The sequence below is a fragment of the Rhinopithecus bieti genome, unplaced genomic scaffold, assembly GCF_001698545.2.
Source record: "Rhinopithecus bieti isolate Rb0 unplaced genomic scaffold, ASM169854v2 scaffold_36004, whole genome shotgun sequence".
Classification (NCBI taxonomy): Eukaryota; Metazoa; Chordata; class Mammalia; order Primates; family Cercopithecidae; genus Rhinopithecus; species Rhinopithecus bieti.
Genome location: NW_016815976.1, coordinates 2114098 through 2131603, shown reverse-complemented (window position 1 = coordinate 2131603; position 17506 = coordinate 2114098). Strand labels below are relative to the sequence as shown.

The following is a 17506-nucleotide window of genomic DNA, read 5'->3' as shown; positions in this document are numbered from 1 at the left end:
ATAGGCAATTTAAGGTCCATCCTATCCTAGAAGCTTTTAGCTTGTGAAAAGCTTCTTTTCTTGCTTTTAAAACCTTCACTCTGTGTTTAGAATAAATGGCATTCCTGGATCTGTTAAATAGGCAGTTAATAATGCCACAGAAACTACCCACTGCACACTCAACCATAAAACTTGCTCAGAGAGCAGGATGTCTATTGGAATATTCTGTAATGATCCAATGCTGAAACATTACAATCAGCCTTGACCCTGCAATCTGCATTCTTAATTGCAGCCTTCATTTACAGTGGGGTATTGATCCGCTTTCAGTTTGTCCTGAAGGTTGACTGGATCTCCGTAATCTATTCATGTCAGACTGCCTGCTAGGACCAGCATGAATTCAGCTCTTCAGAGGAAGCATTGTCATACAGAGAGGACTCGACTGTTTGTTTCACCTTGATCTATTTCCCGATACATGCTTCATTCTCTGGGATAGTTTTTATTCCTCTTCTATAAAATGTGGATTATAAGGACTCATGCCTCATGTAATTTCTACAGGGTTTAGATGAGATAATACATGTAAAGTGTTTGATATGGGCATGTAGGTAGCCATTGTGATTTTTCTTGTCCTGGATTTAAATTTTTTAAGATCCTGAATTTTGGATTAGTAATGTTGACTATGGGGGAAAATTGAAAAAAGATGTTGGCTTCATTTTCTTGATGATTGAAAAGTGAACTAGTGGCCGGGCGCAGTGGCTCACTCCTGTAATCCCAGCACTTTGGGAGACCGAAGCTGGTGGGATCACTTAAGGTCAAGAGTTCGCGACCAGCCTGGCCAACATACCGAAACCCTGTTGCTACTAAAAATACAAAAATTAGCCAGACATGGTGGTATACACCTGTAATCCCAACTGTCTTAGAGGCTGAGGCAGGAGAATCACTGAACCTGGGAGGCAGAGGTTGCAGTGAGCCGAGATTGTGTGACTGCACTCAGGCCTGGGCCATAGACCGAGACTCTGTCTCCCAAAAAAAAAAAAAAAGTGAACTAGTAATGAGAAGTGAATTTTGGGAATAATGGTGAACTGCAAACATGCACTATAAATTAGACCCTATTATATCAGTGTTAAATTACCTGAATTTGGTAATTCTACTATGATTATATACGAGAGTGTCTTTGTCTTAAGAAATTCACTCAAGTATTTGGGGTTGAAGGGACATGATATCTTCAAGCTATTCTCCAATGGTTGAGGAATGAATATGTGCATAGAGACTTATACAGCAGATGCTGCTAAATGTTGACAGTAATGGGTTTGGGTGATAGGGACATAGGCATTTGTTGTAAAGTTAAACATAAAAAAGTTTTTAATAAAGTGGGCCAATGAGGAAAACGGTAGCTGGTAACTTCATTCTGTGTTTTTTCACTAGGTCAAAACTACTGGTTCATTTATCATTTCTGTCCAAAGGTGGATTTTTCCCAATTAGTTTCTCCATCCTGTTCTTCTTTCCCACCCTTCAATTCTTGATTCCGGGGGATGGTTATTTGAAAAGAACTTCATTGCCCAGCTTTCAGTGACCCTGCTGTTTTGTTTCCAACTCCCAGTCATAATCCTTTGTTCATGACATTATAATCATCACCACAAGTGGCTAATTGTGATGTCACAAACGGAGGATTATGACTCGAATGAGGAATAAACAGCAGGGGCGGATTAATTCCTAAGCAACGAAGAAGATTCTGTTTTGTGCAAATGCCCCAGGGTAATAAAATTTTAAACCAGAAAAAGGCAAGAGGAAGACAAAGCTGAACATATGTGATCTATTAGCTAAATTGTCTTTAAGTGGAAAGCTTTTCTCTCTCTCTTTCTTCCTTCCTTAATTTTCCACGTGGTATGAATAGCTCCTCTATGGTAGATAAATGGATTTGTTTTTAGGCCTAACAAAGCTCAAGGTGTCTTACTGACTAATTACAGGGATGTCACACCTGGGCTGAAAAAGTGAGTCATTATGGAACCTTTTGAGGTGTTTTTATTTTCCATAAAGTTGAATTGCTCTTTGCAGTCAGCATTGCAAAAGTCAGGCTATAAAGATCAGCAGGATGGCTGAAGACAGCTGGGCTGATAATTGACAGCGGTCCCAACCTGGAAACCCTGGGTAAGGCCAGCAGAGCCTAATGGCATCAGTCACTCAGGACACTTTTCTGAATGGGTTACATGTAAATGAGGCAGTGGTAACAGCTGTTGCTGTGGATTGGCCTAGAAATAGTAGTCAATTCTCTGTGGAGCGTCAATTTTCAATTCTAAGTCAAGGATGTGTTATTTTTCCCTTTTAGGAAATATGTGGTTCCCATACTATTCAGTTAACCAAGCAGCCAAATCCCTCTCTACACTTAACAGCTCCCTCATCCTTGGGGTTACTTGGCTGTCTCAGGAACAGTTTTGAGTCTGTGGCCTTTTCTAAAACCATGGTTGCAGTAGCCAAACTAAACTGGAAATCCCTTTGAATTGTTTTCCTTTTCTTGGGACATAGTGTTCCTTTCTTCCATTTGATATATTTAGTTCTCTGTCGTGCTTGAGCTCTCTCTCGACTTATGACTTCACCCTCACTTGAATATTGGAAGCCTTCTTGAAAAACATTGGTGAAAGACTTGAGGCTACAGTTTGGCATCAGCAGCAGAGCAAATCAAACCACATTTTAAAAACTTGGTAAATTTACTTATAAAGGAGACTTCCCATTCGAGTCTAGGCATTTAATAATAGCCTTTATGCACAAAGTAGAAATTATGTGATTATTTTCTTGGGACTGTGATTAGAATGTGTTGCTATATGTTGGTAACATTTAGAAATGTGTAACTTCTTCCCAGCTCCATGGTACTATAGGGCAAGCATGACATAAACATGGCCTTGCAGTTGTGCACTAGTTTGAGATTCCCTGGAGACTAAACAGCTATGAGAGAGTCATGCCTCTGTTTGCCACTGTTGTCTCCTTTGTCTCCTATAGGCGATCAGACATGTTTCCTGGACCTTTAAGAATAACTAAGACAGAAGTTTTGCCTTCTGAGTAGTAAGGTGGTCATGACTTGTCCTGTTTCCCCTATGGGAGTGTGTATGCTGCTGGTGGTGGTCGGGGATCTTACCCCTGTTTCCACGTCAGCATGCTACTGCCAGCTCTTCTCCAGGCTGTGCTGTCTGGACATATCTGTGTGCCTGTATGTGGCCCATTAGGGAGTGGTTGCCTGTTCTTCTTTCGAGGTGAGCATACATTTTGATTTTTCTTTTGGCATCTTTTGGTTTGGAACATTTACAGCCCTTTTTAAAACTGCAGTCATTTCTGTGTGGGTTTTCTCGGAGCCATTATTTGCCACATTCCAGTGATATTGGGAGAAACAAAGGGAACATGTCCAAGCCCAGAGGGGCCCTGTCTTAACATGTGACAGGAGCTTCCAAGCCCAGTGTGGTTGTTACTGTGGGAAGTCCATTACCCAGGCCTGTGGGAAACACAGGTCATAAAAGCGGAGGCCTCTGATCCTGGGGCATTTACAGCTTAGTTTGGGAGCCAAAACTGGACCATGTGAAACAGCTTAGAACAATTGCAGAACCAAGAATTAGCAAATGTGGATTAATGTAGATTAAAACTTGCCTGTAAGATTCCAAGGGACTTAGAAATCTGAGTTTTACGGTTGAGTGGGAAAGGCTTCCTGGAGTAGTTGAGTTTGGGAACCGGGTTTTAAATGAACCAATATAGGGTGGTGAAGATGATCGTAATATCTGTCACCAGAGACACCTCTGTGTGAATCCCTTCCCTGCCATTGACCTTGGGACAAATTATTTAACCCAAGTCTAGTCTCCTGAGATGAGTCTTTGTCTCTCTCTCCCCATCTCCCTACCTCTCTCTGTTACTCTTCCTCCCTCTCTCCTTTCTTTACCCGCTCCTCTGTCTCTCTCATTCTCTTTCTTAAATACAAGACTGCCTACCTCCCTCATCTGGTGGTTGTGAGGATTAAACGAGATAGTGCATTAAAAAAATGGGGCAATATGCGTGCACTAACTATGTTGAGAATTTGGAATTAACAGTGGAGGCAGGAAGAGTTCAAGACGGAAACTGGCGTGTGCAAACAGGCGCACTGATGGAGAAGGAAGACATCAAGGACCTTATTGTGGAGGGCAGGTTAGTTTGGTTAGAAAGGAAGGTCTGACCAGGGAGAAGAGGACTGGTTAAAATTAAGAGTGTCCTTGATGGTCCCAGTGGGATCTGATTACCTCAGGGATACAGACACTGAGTTAGCACTGCAAGGAATTCATTGGGGGTTAGTGCCTGTAGCAGAAGTAAAGGGCAAAAGCAGGATTGGACAGGGAGAATCTCAGAATATACTGCAGATCTGCCATAGTGGGCAGAAACAGGCAGACCCCGGGAGTACCCCGGACTCCCTGCAGCCCTTGGCTGGGGAAGAGCTTTGCCTTGACACAAAAGCTGCTTGGATCCTGAAGGCTCTTTGCCGCTGAGTAGCAAGTTCTTTGCTGAAAGGAGTTTCAAGTTGTGCCCCCGCTAGGGCTCGCTAGAGATAACTCCACTATCTCTGTTCAGGTCCCTATTCTGTCTTATTTCGTTCACATCTAGTTTATTTCCTACACAGCATTTTATCATCAACTGTAATAAAAAGGTAATAAAAATGTATCCTGTTAGTCTCTGCCCCTAGAGTGTGGCCTTTGTCAGTGTAATTGACTGCTGGCACATTGAGGGGCACAGGAGAGGGCATTTCCTGGCAGCCTGGCATATAATGGTGTCAGGTTTCTTATTGCCATATCCTCTTTTGAGCTTGGAAAGATTAGTTACCGCTTGTTGGGGTATGAGCGGGAGCGCCGTGCTTCTGAACATTTGTAAAGCATCTGCCAGGACCGTGCACTGTGGGGAGCACTTGGTGCTTGTTACCTCATTCCCGTGGTCTTGCGTGGGGAGGAACTTGTTTACATTTATTTTAATACAGAGATGCATGGATGTCTACCTGATGGGTAAGGAAACTGAGTTTTAGAGAACTTAAATGTTAAGGTTCTCCAGGGCTACTCATCTCAGGAGTGGCAGAGATGGGACCTCAGCTCTTTCTGCTCACCAAGCCTGTCCACTTAATGGCTCTGCTGTCATGTGGCAGATAGAGCTGGGAGCTAGGGAATGAATGAAAGGAGAATTTGGCCCACACTAGCCCTCTGATACTTACCATTGTTCTCTGTGCCAGGGGTCATGTTGGAATTGGCCTGTGCCTTGAGTAGTTGGTGAGACTGTGGGGGAAATGAGTGGTCTTAGACATCACTATTGGGGACTTCAAATGAGCACAGCTTCTATGAAGGTGACTGGGCCATGTCCATCACAATTAGATTTGCCTATGCCCTTGGATCTGGAAACTCTGCCCCCAGGTGTGTGCCCCACAGATGTACTTGGCCGCAGTGCAAAATGACTCATGTCAAGGTTATTCCTTGCATCAGTGTTTGGATTTTGAAAGGATTGGAAATAACCTGACAGCCCATTAATAGGGGCTGTTTTAATAAATTATGCTATGCTAAATAATGGCATATGTGCAGCTGTTACAATCAGAGAAGCATCGCCCTATGAACAGATACATATGTTTGTCTATATATCTAAATCTCTATTTCCCTAGATAGCCTGTTAATCAGGTGGGGGAAAAGCAGGGCATACAACAGTATTTACTTGAAGTTATTTTTTTTATGGGACACATACAGGATTATCTTTAGCATCATGGTATTAATAGTTGGTGTTGTCTTGAGAGGTATGGAGAAGAGGTGAGATAAGGAGTCCATGGTTTTGTACATTTGACTTTGATTTATAGAATATATACATACATGCCGGTCATGGTGGCTCACGCCTGTAATCTCAGCACTTTGGGACGCCGAGATGGGTGGATCACGAGGTCAAGAGATCGAGACCATCCTGGCCAGCATGGTGAAATCCCATTTCTACTAAAAATACAAAAATTAGCTGGGCGTGGTGGTGCACACCTGTAGTCCCAGCTGCTCGGGAGGCTGAGGCAGGAGAATTGCTGGAACCCGGGAGGCGGAGGTTGCAGTGAGTGGAGAACGTGCCACTGTACTGCAGCCTGCCAAAAGAGCAAGACTCAGTCTAAAAAAAAAAAGAATATATACATACATTATCAGTTCAGAAAATTATATTTAATAAAGAAATCCCCAAAACCAGCCAACCAAAAATGCATCAAGCATTGGCCAGTGGGACTAGCAAAGAGATCAGGTAGAGCTTACCAGTTAGACAATACCTACCCTGAAATGAAACCAAGTATCTGTTTATTTCCAGTTGACAGGAAAACACCTAGGAAATCTTCACCAGATTTGGAGGAAATGTTGGGAATGGTTTGACTTAACCGTCTTATTATCTGGCTTCTTTGGAATTTGCTTTAGGGGGCCTTCAGTGGCACCTCAAGTTGGTCTTTAGCCATCCATCCTGGTGGGTGCCCATAGGCTCACATAAGCAGTGGAGAGCATGTGTGCTGCCCTAGCCGCGTTCAGGGTAACAGCCAGCGTGTATTCATATAACACTGGTTAATGATTCTTCCAGGCAGTCCTACTAGGGACTTCACCTTTATCAAGGCTGTAGATGGACTTTGGGGCTGTACATGAAGAGACCTGGCCTGGCTTGATCTGACTAAACGTGGCTTTGGGACCCTCTTGGAAGTTTCTAGTTGATATTTTTTATTCTTTTCAAACCAAATCACTGCAGTGAAAAGAAAACTGTTAACTATTATATGTTTGTAAAACTATGAAAAGAAGGAGTTTTAAAATTTATACAAAAGTATGAAAAGAATGAGAAGTTAGGAAAGCGTGAATTATTTTTTAAGTAAGACTTTGCAGCTTTGTTGATCATGGAAATCTTTTTATTAACACATTAGACAAATTCTTTACATGCCAATTTGCATTCACTTAAAGAAACATTTGTGGGGGTGGTGTGTAAAATGTGCAGCAATACCTGCTCCTTTTCGGTAAATCCATTTGTTAAATAGCCCTCAGAATATGACAGTTTTATGGTAGGATTATGACTTTTTTTGTTTCCATGTCTGCTAAAAAGGCTAACAGGATAAGACAATTTAATCACATGCCATTATGCTCATAGGGGTGTGGGAAGCTCAGATATGTTTCTAGAAGAGGAATCCAGTACCCAGCTTTTCCAAGCTTCTTAGCAAAATTAGATAATTACTTGATTCAGAGATGTCCGCATTCAGCCCCTTCTTCTGAGGGCATCTTGCCTTCCCGAGTGTGGCTGACGTCACTTTCATGATCTTGGCTCTATTGAGGTGGTTGTCAGGGAAGGTGTGTTGCCAGAAATGTCATGTCTCTCTTCGACAGAAAGAGACAGAGAGACCTTTCCTGGAGTAGTCCATGTTTCCAGCCAGATTTATATTATTTACAGGGTATTAGGCAGGGAACACGATTTAGCCAGGTGTTGCCCTGGAAAATTATATTGGACCTCAAGTCAAAAAAAGGCTGCATGCTGACTAGCCAAGGAAACAGCTCCCCACGGGGCAGCCTAGACTCTGTATCCTGGCATTTGTCATCCCAGCTGGAGTTTTTTTGAGGAATCGGAGCTAGATAAAGCAGGAGCTCATCAGAGGCTCTCTCTTCTCAGTCGCTTCCATCTTTCCAGAGACTCAGAGGCTACCAGCTGTGGCAGCAGGTCTCAAGCTTTGTTGGTGATTAGCTGCACGGCGGGGAAGGCTCTTCGCATTTTCCTCTGTTCTGGGGCTCTCTGGTGGATTGGAGCAGGCTAATCGGGCTCCTCACTGAGTAGGATGCAGGCAAGTCAGAGTGAAAGAAAGGAGCCAGGATCCCCACCACCTGCTTGTGTTTTCCATACCAAAGGACTTAACGCTTATGTTTGCGAAATTCAATTGTCAGTGCCCTTGTCAGCTGCTACTTTAAATTCTGTGTCCTTTGCCTGTTTCTGGGTCATTGCCTAGTAAATGGTAAACATTGCCATATCCCAGATTCCTTTTTCTCGGTTGTCTTGTGTGAGCCTTGTCAGTAGCAGAAGCTTAGATAGGGCGGCTTGACCTTGGCTGACTTGCCATATTCTTGAACTGTCCTGCCCCTCTTCTCGTTTCTTCAGGGAAAATATCCTAACATGTCTGGCTTGCCCTTTAACTTGACAGAGAGGGCAGAGGCTGAGGAAGTTTGGCGGTGCACCTGCATTTGGTTAAGAAGCCAGTGCTGGTGAAACAGGCCTTACTTAGCCCGGGCATTCTGACTGCCATTTGGGGACTGTTTTTACTGTAGTAATCCATCACCCTGGACTTTATGCCCTAGGAATGAAAATTGTATTTACTGTTGGCCTAAGAAAAACATTTTGCAATTCATATTTGAGGCTGCTTTAACAAAGATCCCTAACACCAGCCAGAAGTGATTTGGCTATTGGAATTACCTATTTTGGAGAGTGATTCCTATAACTGCTTCCCTATCATCATCTGTAATGGTTGAGGCTATGTGTATACGTTTGCACGTTTATGCACAAACAAGATAATTTCTTTACTGGATCTTAGCAAAAAGTCTAGAAGGATTTTCAATAAAACTGGATGCATATTTATGATTGTCTGACTTCAAATGTAGACTGTGTGGCATGTAAGAAATTCACTCTGGAGGGAACAGAGTCTTGAGCAAGCACCTCAAATAAATATATATGCAATCAGTCTCTACTAGGGCAGCTGAAACTGAGAAATAGTGAGAGGGCTATGTGGCTGCTTATGTGGGAAGATTTAATTTCTGTTATAGGATGCTGAGGACCTTGGAAATTGAGGCACTGAGACTGAAGTGGCGAGGGCGAGTGTGAATTGCATCAGATCTTTTTCTCTCAGGGCCAGTTCTTTGTAGCCCAGGTAAAGTAGCATTTGGAGTTCTAGTCTTTATATTTATTGGTGGTGAATAATTCTCCCCAAAAACGGAGGGGGAGAAACTAGTATGCAAATGATGACAAAATAGAAGAAATCTATCTCATTTTACAGTGTTCTTATCCCATCATTAAAATTAGTTGATCAGATAAATTGAGATTTTAACCAGATTCCATTTATTTCCTACTAGACGCATTTTGGAAATAATCAGTTTGTGTTCTGAAGATTTTCTAGCTAGAAAGCTTTAGTGGGGTTAGAAATAGTGTTCCTCTCAATTGCTTCTGAATGAAAACATATCCATTGGAAGGACCATCAGCAAAGGCCATACGTTCTAGAAAGTCTCATTGGTTTTCCCATGCTATTGTTCAGCTTCCTTTTTCTTTGGACACTGTCTCAACCCTCTCCTGGGTTTGGTGATGCCAGACTTCCTTCTGGCATTATCCGCAGCCGGCAATGGACTTTACTTGTGACAATATCATCAGCTCTCATTGCATGCAGCAGATGGCATGGAATGCGGTTTGTCACTATCACTTCTTGGAAATGCAAGGGCCTTCTGGTTCTTCAAGGCCACTAAACCTAAGAAGAGATTGAGTGTGAGATGGCAAATACCCCTTAAGGAACAGCTCAGATCCCTTCCTGAGTGTTAGTTGCAGGGTGACTCTTTTGCTGCTTTTCTCCAGGACAAACGGCAATTGCTTAGTGCTTGATAGGGACATACGAAATACAACAGCTGTCTCAGGACCCTGTCTGCCTTGTTTTTCCATCTCCTGGACATGGGATACATGCAAAGTGGAGGAAGTATTTGCAAAGAGTGGAAGACAGGTTAAACACACATGCAACAAAGTTAAAGCTTGAGTCATTAAAACACTCATTGTGTTTTTGCTCTGAAGGCCCATGAAGGGATAGATTTGTCTATCCTCCTTCCCCGTCATCACACATCAAGGCCAGGATTGTGCCATTTATAGATTCCACTTGCTAAGAGAAAACTATTCACTCAGATGGTTTCTGGTAGTGACTCCTCTTCTCTTTGAAATGCCCTTCAAAGTATTTAGCCAGAAACAAAGCTTTTTGGTTTTTGAGCTTGTGTCAGTCTTTTGCTAGAGAGTGATTTTTTTCAAGGAAATTAATAGATGATACACTCAATGCTAGACAGTTTTAGATCTCAGAGCTGTTTTCCTTGAAAGGTACATTACTGTTTCTTTACATCTGTCAGATGAAACTGCTCAGAGAATGATTGATTTTTGGGGGTGAATTGCTATGTTTTTACATAGACAAAATAAAACCACAGAATCTGTCAATAGAGGAAATAAAATATGGCAGGCCATCAATGTGGAATATTAGGCACCCTCAAATGTTGTAAGTCTATGTATATATGACATGGAAAAATGTTTAAGATGTGGTTGGGAGACGTAAAAACCGGTTGAAGTTTGGGCAGAGTGGCTCATGCCTGTAATCCCAGCACTTTGAGAGACTGAAGTGGGAGGGTTGCTTGAACCCAGGGGTTTGAGACCAGCCTGGGCAACACAGAGAGACCCCACCTCTACAAAAATAATTAGTTGAGTGTGGCGGCACATACCTGTAGTCCCAGCTACTCTGGAGGCTGATACAAGAGGATCACTTAAGGCCAGGAGATCAAGGCTACAGTGAGTCATGATCACACCACTGCACTCCAGGCTGGGAGACAGAGGGAGACCCTGTCTCAAACGAACGAACGAACAAGTTGCAGAACAATGTGCAAAATGGAGTGTGATCCTATTTGTGCTTCATATATATGAGGACCGGGACCATCCTAAATAGCTAATGTATATCTGTGTGTGTCTGTGTAATTGCTTAGAAAAATATGAATCAAGCTGTGTTCCTTTAGGCAACACTGGGTAGAAGTGGACAAAGGGTAACCATAGAGTTTTCTTTACATCTGTGTGTCGTCCTAATCTCATACAATGAGAAATATTTATGCACTACAGATAAGCAAATTCTGGAAAACATCCCAACAACGTTAGTAATGCAACAGTGCTTTCCCTGGAGCCACCATTTTGGTTTTCACCAAGAACAGATGGTAGCATCAAGTATTTCAGTAAAATTTTAATACTGTAAAAAGCATATGGGGATTTCCTAAGGTCTGATAGGTACAATATAGTCATGTTAAATAAAGAAGACTTATGTTTAAACCTTTGATTCATTAACAGTTTATTTCTGGGAGGATAAAAAGGGGATTTTTACGTAATACACAGATCGAAGACCAATACATTTTAGGTTGCAGAGGATACATAAGGTAAGTAGAATGAAGAATGAGTATTTCATGATATATTTTTTTACTTGTATTAATTTTTGCGTACATTCCAGGGCTAAGCAGTGAATAATATATGATACATAATGAATTTTCTTCTGCTCCTATGCAGAGTTTTCTCCTTAAGGATTCAGCTACCCTTCAATAGGTGTGGTGTTAATGGTTTGATTTAGTTTTATGTTACACATAAGTTGCAAATAGCATTCCTTTTATTTGGATGCCCAGTAGAATTGGACAAACCAGTGTTCAAGTCTCCGTGGCACAACTTAGTAGCAATACATCCTTGCATTCAACTTCCAGCTAGGGTTTTTCATCTATAAAATGGGAATAATAAAATTACTTAAGTCCATAGAGCTGAAGTCTTAAATGAAATAGTCTACAAAATTGATGTAAGTTACAGGTTGTGGCACATGTCGTTTGGTAGATATTAGCTGCCATTACTACATTTTAGAGTTTGAAAATGAGCAGAATTGAAAGATTCATGACAAAAGTTGGCTACTTCTGTGCAAGCACGTATTAAGCTTTTTTTGGTATGTTGTACATTTTCTTCTTCAAGGCCTTCCCAGCTCTGGTAGTGACGGTTGTTTTTATAGCAATTGGATATGATATGAAACTAAGAACTTTATTATTAATTGGTTGCTATTCCTTGGAATAAAATGAAAAAAAGATTAACAATGGAAGAATATTAAAAGTACAGTTTGCCCATTCATTACGTTAGATGTCTCGGTTTTATGGCGAGATAGGCATCATATTAAGGTCCAGCTATTTAGCGAGATGTATAAATGATTAATATGTGAGAAATTATGAATTTAATACCCGTCCAAAACTTGTTAGAATAAATGATTTTTATGTTCCCATTAGGTTTTGTGATGGGAAATAATATATTTTATGTAAGAGAAAATTCAAATGCTTCTGCTTATTACCCATGAGGTGTCCGTGAACTTGGCACGATATTCCTTTTTTCTAATATATTCTGAACTCTCATGGTTAAATGTGTAGGTAATGTGTCATAATTGAATACATGTTCATAACAATAGTGTCTGTCATCCAGTTTCCAGTAGATTCAGCAGAAATTTTCTGCCTATTAGGGGGCTGGACTTGCTGCTGAGGAGTACTCAGGGAGGGTTAAGTTCTTGCCCTAGAAAGGTGTGCTCAGATACTCCATTAAGAGGCAAGCATAATCTGCTACAGAATAAAGGTGCAAAAGGTGTGTGTGTTCAGGGGTGGGGAGGGAGAAGATGAAGACATTGAAATCTGACTCCAGGCTTGTGTGTGGAGAGGAATTAAGAGACGCAAGACTTTAGGCCGGGTGCAGCAGCTCACACCTGTAATCCCAGCATGTTGGGAGGCTGAGGTGGGCGGAAGCCTGAGCTCAGGAGTTCGAGACCAGCCTGGGCAACACGGTGATGCCCCATCTCTACTAAAAATACAAAAAAATTAGCTGGGCATGGTGGTAGGTGCTTGTAGTCCCAGCTACTCGGGAGGCTGAGGCAGGAGAATCACTTGAACCCAGGAGGCGGAGGTTGCAGTGAGCCGAGATCGCCACACTGCACTCCAGCCTGGGCGACAGAGCGAGACTCTGTCTCTAAAAAAAAAAAAAAGTAGTGAAGCAAGGCTTTAAAAAGTAGGCGATGTTAATGAGTTGAGTAGGGGATGAACCAGCTGGGCTTGAGGATCTACCATGCCATTTCAGAGATAGGGAACAGCATTTTGAATAGAGGGAGGAATGCATGCTAAGACGTGGGCACAAAAATGCCAATTCTTCAGGAAATGACTGACTAACTCAGAGACGAAACTGGAATAAGGTAGACAGGCACAAGACCAGTTCATGAAGGACCTTGGGAGTCTTTTAAAGACATTAAGAAAAAGGTTTTTAAAAAGTCCCTTACATTGTAATAGTAAAACCACAGTGAGGTAACACTATCTCATGTTGATTGGCGAAGATCAAAATGTTTGATAAAACACCAAATTGGTAAGGATATGAATAAAAGTACTCTATTACCTACCTACTCCTAGACTACAACTGTGTCAGTACGAACATACATCTGGTTGAGAATCTGTTGGTTTCCACAGAAAGTAAAAATAAGCATACTTTCTGACTCAGTGATCCCACTTCTGAGAAATTATCCTATGGAAAAACTGCATATCCCTACCAAGGTTTATGTACTAAGATAGTTATTGCAGCAACTATTGGAATAGCACGAAACTTAAAATATCCTAGATAGCCATAATTAGGGAATTTCAAATTGTGATATATTTGCGCAGTGGGGCAGTATGTAGCCATTTATAAGAAAGGAGACTCCGCATGTATTGATTTAGAATGATTTTCCATCTATATACTAAGTGAAAAGAGGCTATGTGCAGAATTTGTACGGTATTCTGTTTAAAATTGTGGGAGTGAGGAACATGCTATTCATTCTCATTCTCTCTCTCTGTCACTCTCTCTGTCTCTCACTGTCATCCTCACGCTCTCTCATTCACTCACACATACTGTCTTTGGAAGGATATGGAAGAACTGTTACCAAAAGTAGCTTCTGGAGAGGAGACCTACTTTTCACTTCATACTCTTTTGAACTGCTTGGCTTTTTTTCTTTTTCTTTTTCTTTTTTGAGACAGAGTTTTGCTCTTGTCATCCAGGCTGGAGTGCAATGGTGAGATCTTGGCTCGCTGCAAGCTCCGCCCCCCGGGTTCAAGCGATTCTCCTGCCTCAGCCTCCTGAGTAGATAGGATTACAGGCGCCCACTACCACACCCAGCTGATTTTTGTGTTTTTAGTAGAGATGGGGTTTCACCATGTTGGCCAGGCTGGTCTTGAACTCCTGACCTTAGGTGATCCACCCAAGTTGGCCTCCCAAAGTGCTAGGATTACAGGCGTGAGCCACCACGCCTGGCGTCTGTTTGACTTTTTGTTACAAGGTCCTCCATTGTTTCAAAATTTAGAAATAAGAGTTCCTGCATTGGCTTGAGGCTCCTGATGTCTTAAGAGCATTGAAATGGGTGGACCACCATTGGTTAGGGTTATGGGTAGGGTCGTGAAAGACTTAATTTAGTAGTTTCTAGGTCTCAATTTTCTCTCTCTGAGAACAAGTTCCTTTGACTGAAGGATTTCTGTCCCCTTTCTACCTCTGATATCCAGTCCCTTGCGGGGTCCCACTTTATACACCTCTGCATTTTAGGCATTAATTCGAGATTTTACAGTTTGGCTTGATTTGATTTTGTTTTGTTGTTTTTTGATTTTTGACTATTCACAAGATTTTTTAAAATGTCATGCATTTCCATTGAAGATATGATGAGTTCTACAGCTACTATGACATGTTCCAGGTTGCAGTGGTGTGATTCAAGTTTTATAGTTGTTTTGTTTTAATTTTATTGTTTTTGCCAAGTGAACAATAATTCAAATCAAAGATGCTAATTATATGATGTACAGAATCAATCACTTTTGAGATTAAAACACTACTGTGTATTATATACTAAATATACATTAATGTTAATAAATACATCCCTATTTCAAAAATGTTAGAATGAGTGAGTGAGTATGTTGGCAAGAGGGATGGAGTGAGACAGGGATTTAAGGATGCATTTTGAGAACGTTCTGTGGCACAGGCAACATGGGGTTGAGCTGATTGGGATATAACTACATGTTCTTAAGATGAAGACTCTGAGGGTGTTGCTATGAGAACAAACCAGAAATGGGGTTCTTCCGTGCACTTGCAGTGCACCAAAGTTTCCCCTAATGCTTATATGATTGTGCTATTTTGTTGTTGTTGTAAATTGACTTGAGTACATATCTATTAAAAAATTCTAGGCCGGGTGCAGTGGTTCATGCCTGTAATCCCAGCATTTTGGGAGGCTGAGGCAGGTGGATCATGAGGTCAGGAGTTCGAGACCAGCCTGGCCAAGATGGTGAAACCCCGTCTCTACTAAAAATACAAAAAACACTGGCCGAGCGTGGTGGCGCATGCCTGTAGTCCCAGCTACTTAGGAGGCTGAGGCAGGAGAATCACTTGAACCTGGGAGTCAGTGGTTGCAGTGAGCCAGGATCGTGCCATTGCATTCCATTCTGGGTGACAAGAGTGAAAAAAAAAAATTCTAAAAAAAAAAATTCTAGCTAGGCCGGGCACGGTGCCTCACACCTGTAATCCTAGCACTCTGAGAGGCCAAGGCGGGCGGATCGCCTGAAGTCAGCAGTTCTAGACCAGTCTGACCAACATGCTGAAAACACATTTCTACTAAAAATACAAAAATTAACCAGGTATGGTGGCAGGCACCTCTAATCCCACCTACTTGGGAGGCTGAGGCAAGAGAGTTGCTTGAACCCAGGAGACGGAGGTTGTCGTGAGCCGAGATCGCACCATTGCATTCCATCCTAGGTGACAAGAGCGGGACTCTGTCTCAAAAAAAAAAGCAAATTCTAGCCACGTGCTTATTTGCAATGTGAGCCCACATTTGGTTTTATAATCTTTCTCACTGGACTAATAGACTACATGAATACACTTTCTTTTATTTTCATACTTAGGTGGGTAGGTGCATGGAGGAGCAGATAACCGGATGTGAGAATTAGTCTTTGCCAGGGAAGCGACTAGAGCCCTAGCTTTCTTCAATGGAGAAATCCCTTTTCTGGCTTTGGCCAGTGTAGAGTAGACTGCGAGAAGGTGCTATGAAAACGTACCATATGTGTTTTTCATGCTTCAATCTGGTAAATGGTTGATCTTGGTGTCCGACTGGGGTTTGAATATTGCCTTCTCCACTGATACGGTCTTGTGACCTGAAAGTCTTTTAAACTTTCTGAGCTTTAAATTTCACCTCTATTCAGTGGGGATGATGACAGAGTCTGTCTCCTGGAGTTAGTTATTGGGAAGATTGATTTTGATGGGATTCAGGACGTACTACTACAAAATATGGCACCTTGGAATTTGAGAAAACAGCAGAAGCAGAAAGGTCACTTTTACCTTCCCTCACCCTTCTCCCATGAGGTCAGTTATAAAACCTAGGAAGGCCACTCTCTGGCTTTCCCCTGCTTTTCTTCACTGAAGTAGGTTTTAAGACCTCCATTCCAGAGGTGCCTCCCTCTACCCAGAGGAAAAGGGCATCCTTATCACTGAGGACAGAGAGATACTGTTGGGGTTCAGAGAACAATACTCCGAAGTCTCATGCTTTGGCATGCTGAGTACTTTTGAATTAAAGGAAATTGGAAGGGCTTCAAAACTGCCCCAGACGCAAGGATTTTGGAACTCTGTCTTGTACTCCCTTCCTCCCCCATGGTCTCTCTGGAATTCCTCCATATCTGACTTAGAAAGCTTCTTAAAAAATAAATGCAATGGTCTTAAAACCCCCTCCTTAGAAGTCTCCTTAAATAACCAGGCAAGATTAACCATCAGAGAAGAGAAAAGACTAAAAGTAGTCACTATGACCAGACATGTTTTTCATCTCTTCTTCTGAGGGCAGCTTTGAGGGATTACCTCGAAGACTTTATCTGCATAATAAGATAACCTTTGGTAACAGTGCAGTTCTGCTCCTCACCTTTGGTAATAGTGCAGTTCTGCTCCTCACCTTTGGTAATAGTGCAGTTCTGCTCCTCACCTTCCAGTATTCAGTCCCATTCAGTTTCCAAAGAATCACAAGCTATTGTCTGTCCTTTGAGCTCATTCATTCCCCCCTAAAAATCATTTATTGCTCCTTCAGAGTTGCCCACAGCCCCCCACTTTCCTCTCCCCTATGAAAAAGGGTAGTTACGTCTCATCCATTTGGTCCTTCTTTGAGTTTCATCTTTTGCGTGACTCCTGTACTTAGGCCTGTTATTCTGTCTGTTGTCAGTTTGAGCACACTTAAACCTTCAGAGGGAGAGGGAAAATTCTTTTCACCCCTACAACACCAAGAAGAATTTGAACAAACAGGCCTTGTAATTTCCCTTGCGTTTATTCCCATTAGACCATATTCTTTTATTCTCTAATCGTTTTCTCCGTGACTCTTCACTCATCAAACACTGGCATAAAAATGCATAAGTTTACCTATTTATCTTAGAGTCTTCATTTCCATATGAAGGTTCCCTTGTCACATAAAACTTGTATTAAATAAATATCTATGCTTTTCTCTTGTTAATCTGCCTTTTGTTATAGGGGCCTCAACCATGAACTTAGGATGGGAAGGAAAGAAATTTTTTTCCCTACAATTTGATGTAAAGTCTCCATGGCACAGTACTTGTCTCATAAAAGATAGTTAATGTTGTTTATCATCATCATCATCTTTTTCCGTAAAGGACCAGATAGAAAATGTTCTAGACTTTGCAGGTCATACCTTTTCTGTTAAAACTGTTCAACACTGCCCATGTAGCAGGAAAGCAGACATAGATAA

General features: G+C 41.8%; 1 protein-coding gene across 4 annotated transcripts in view; it reads left to right on the top strand.

Annotated features, from left to right (window-relative positions):
• Nucleotides 1-17506, top strand: part of PTPRG (protein tyrosine phosphatase receptor type G) — a 747615-nt gene that overhangs the window by 125252 nt on the left and 604857 nt on the right. The window contains exon 1 of one of the 4 annotated variants that reach the window (XM_017854229.1): nt 1769-2124. The exons of the other annotated variants lie outside the window; for them this stretch is intronic. The gene's annotated coding sequence lies outside the window, so the exon portion shown is untranslated. Of the gene's footprint in view, nt 1-1768; nt 2125-17506 lie in introns of those variants that run through there. 4 annotated transcript variants of the gene reach the window in all.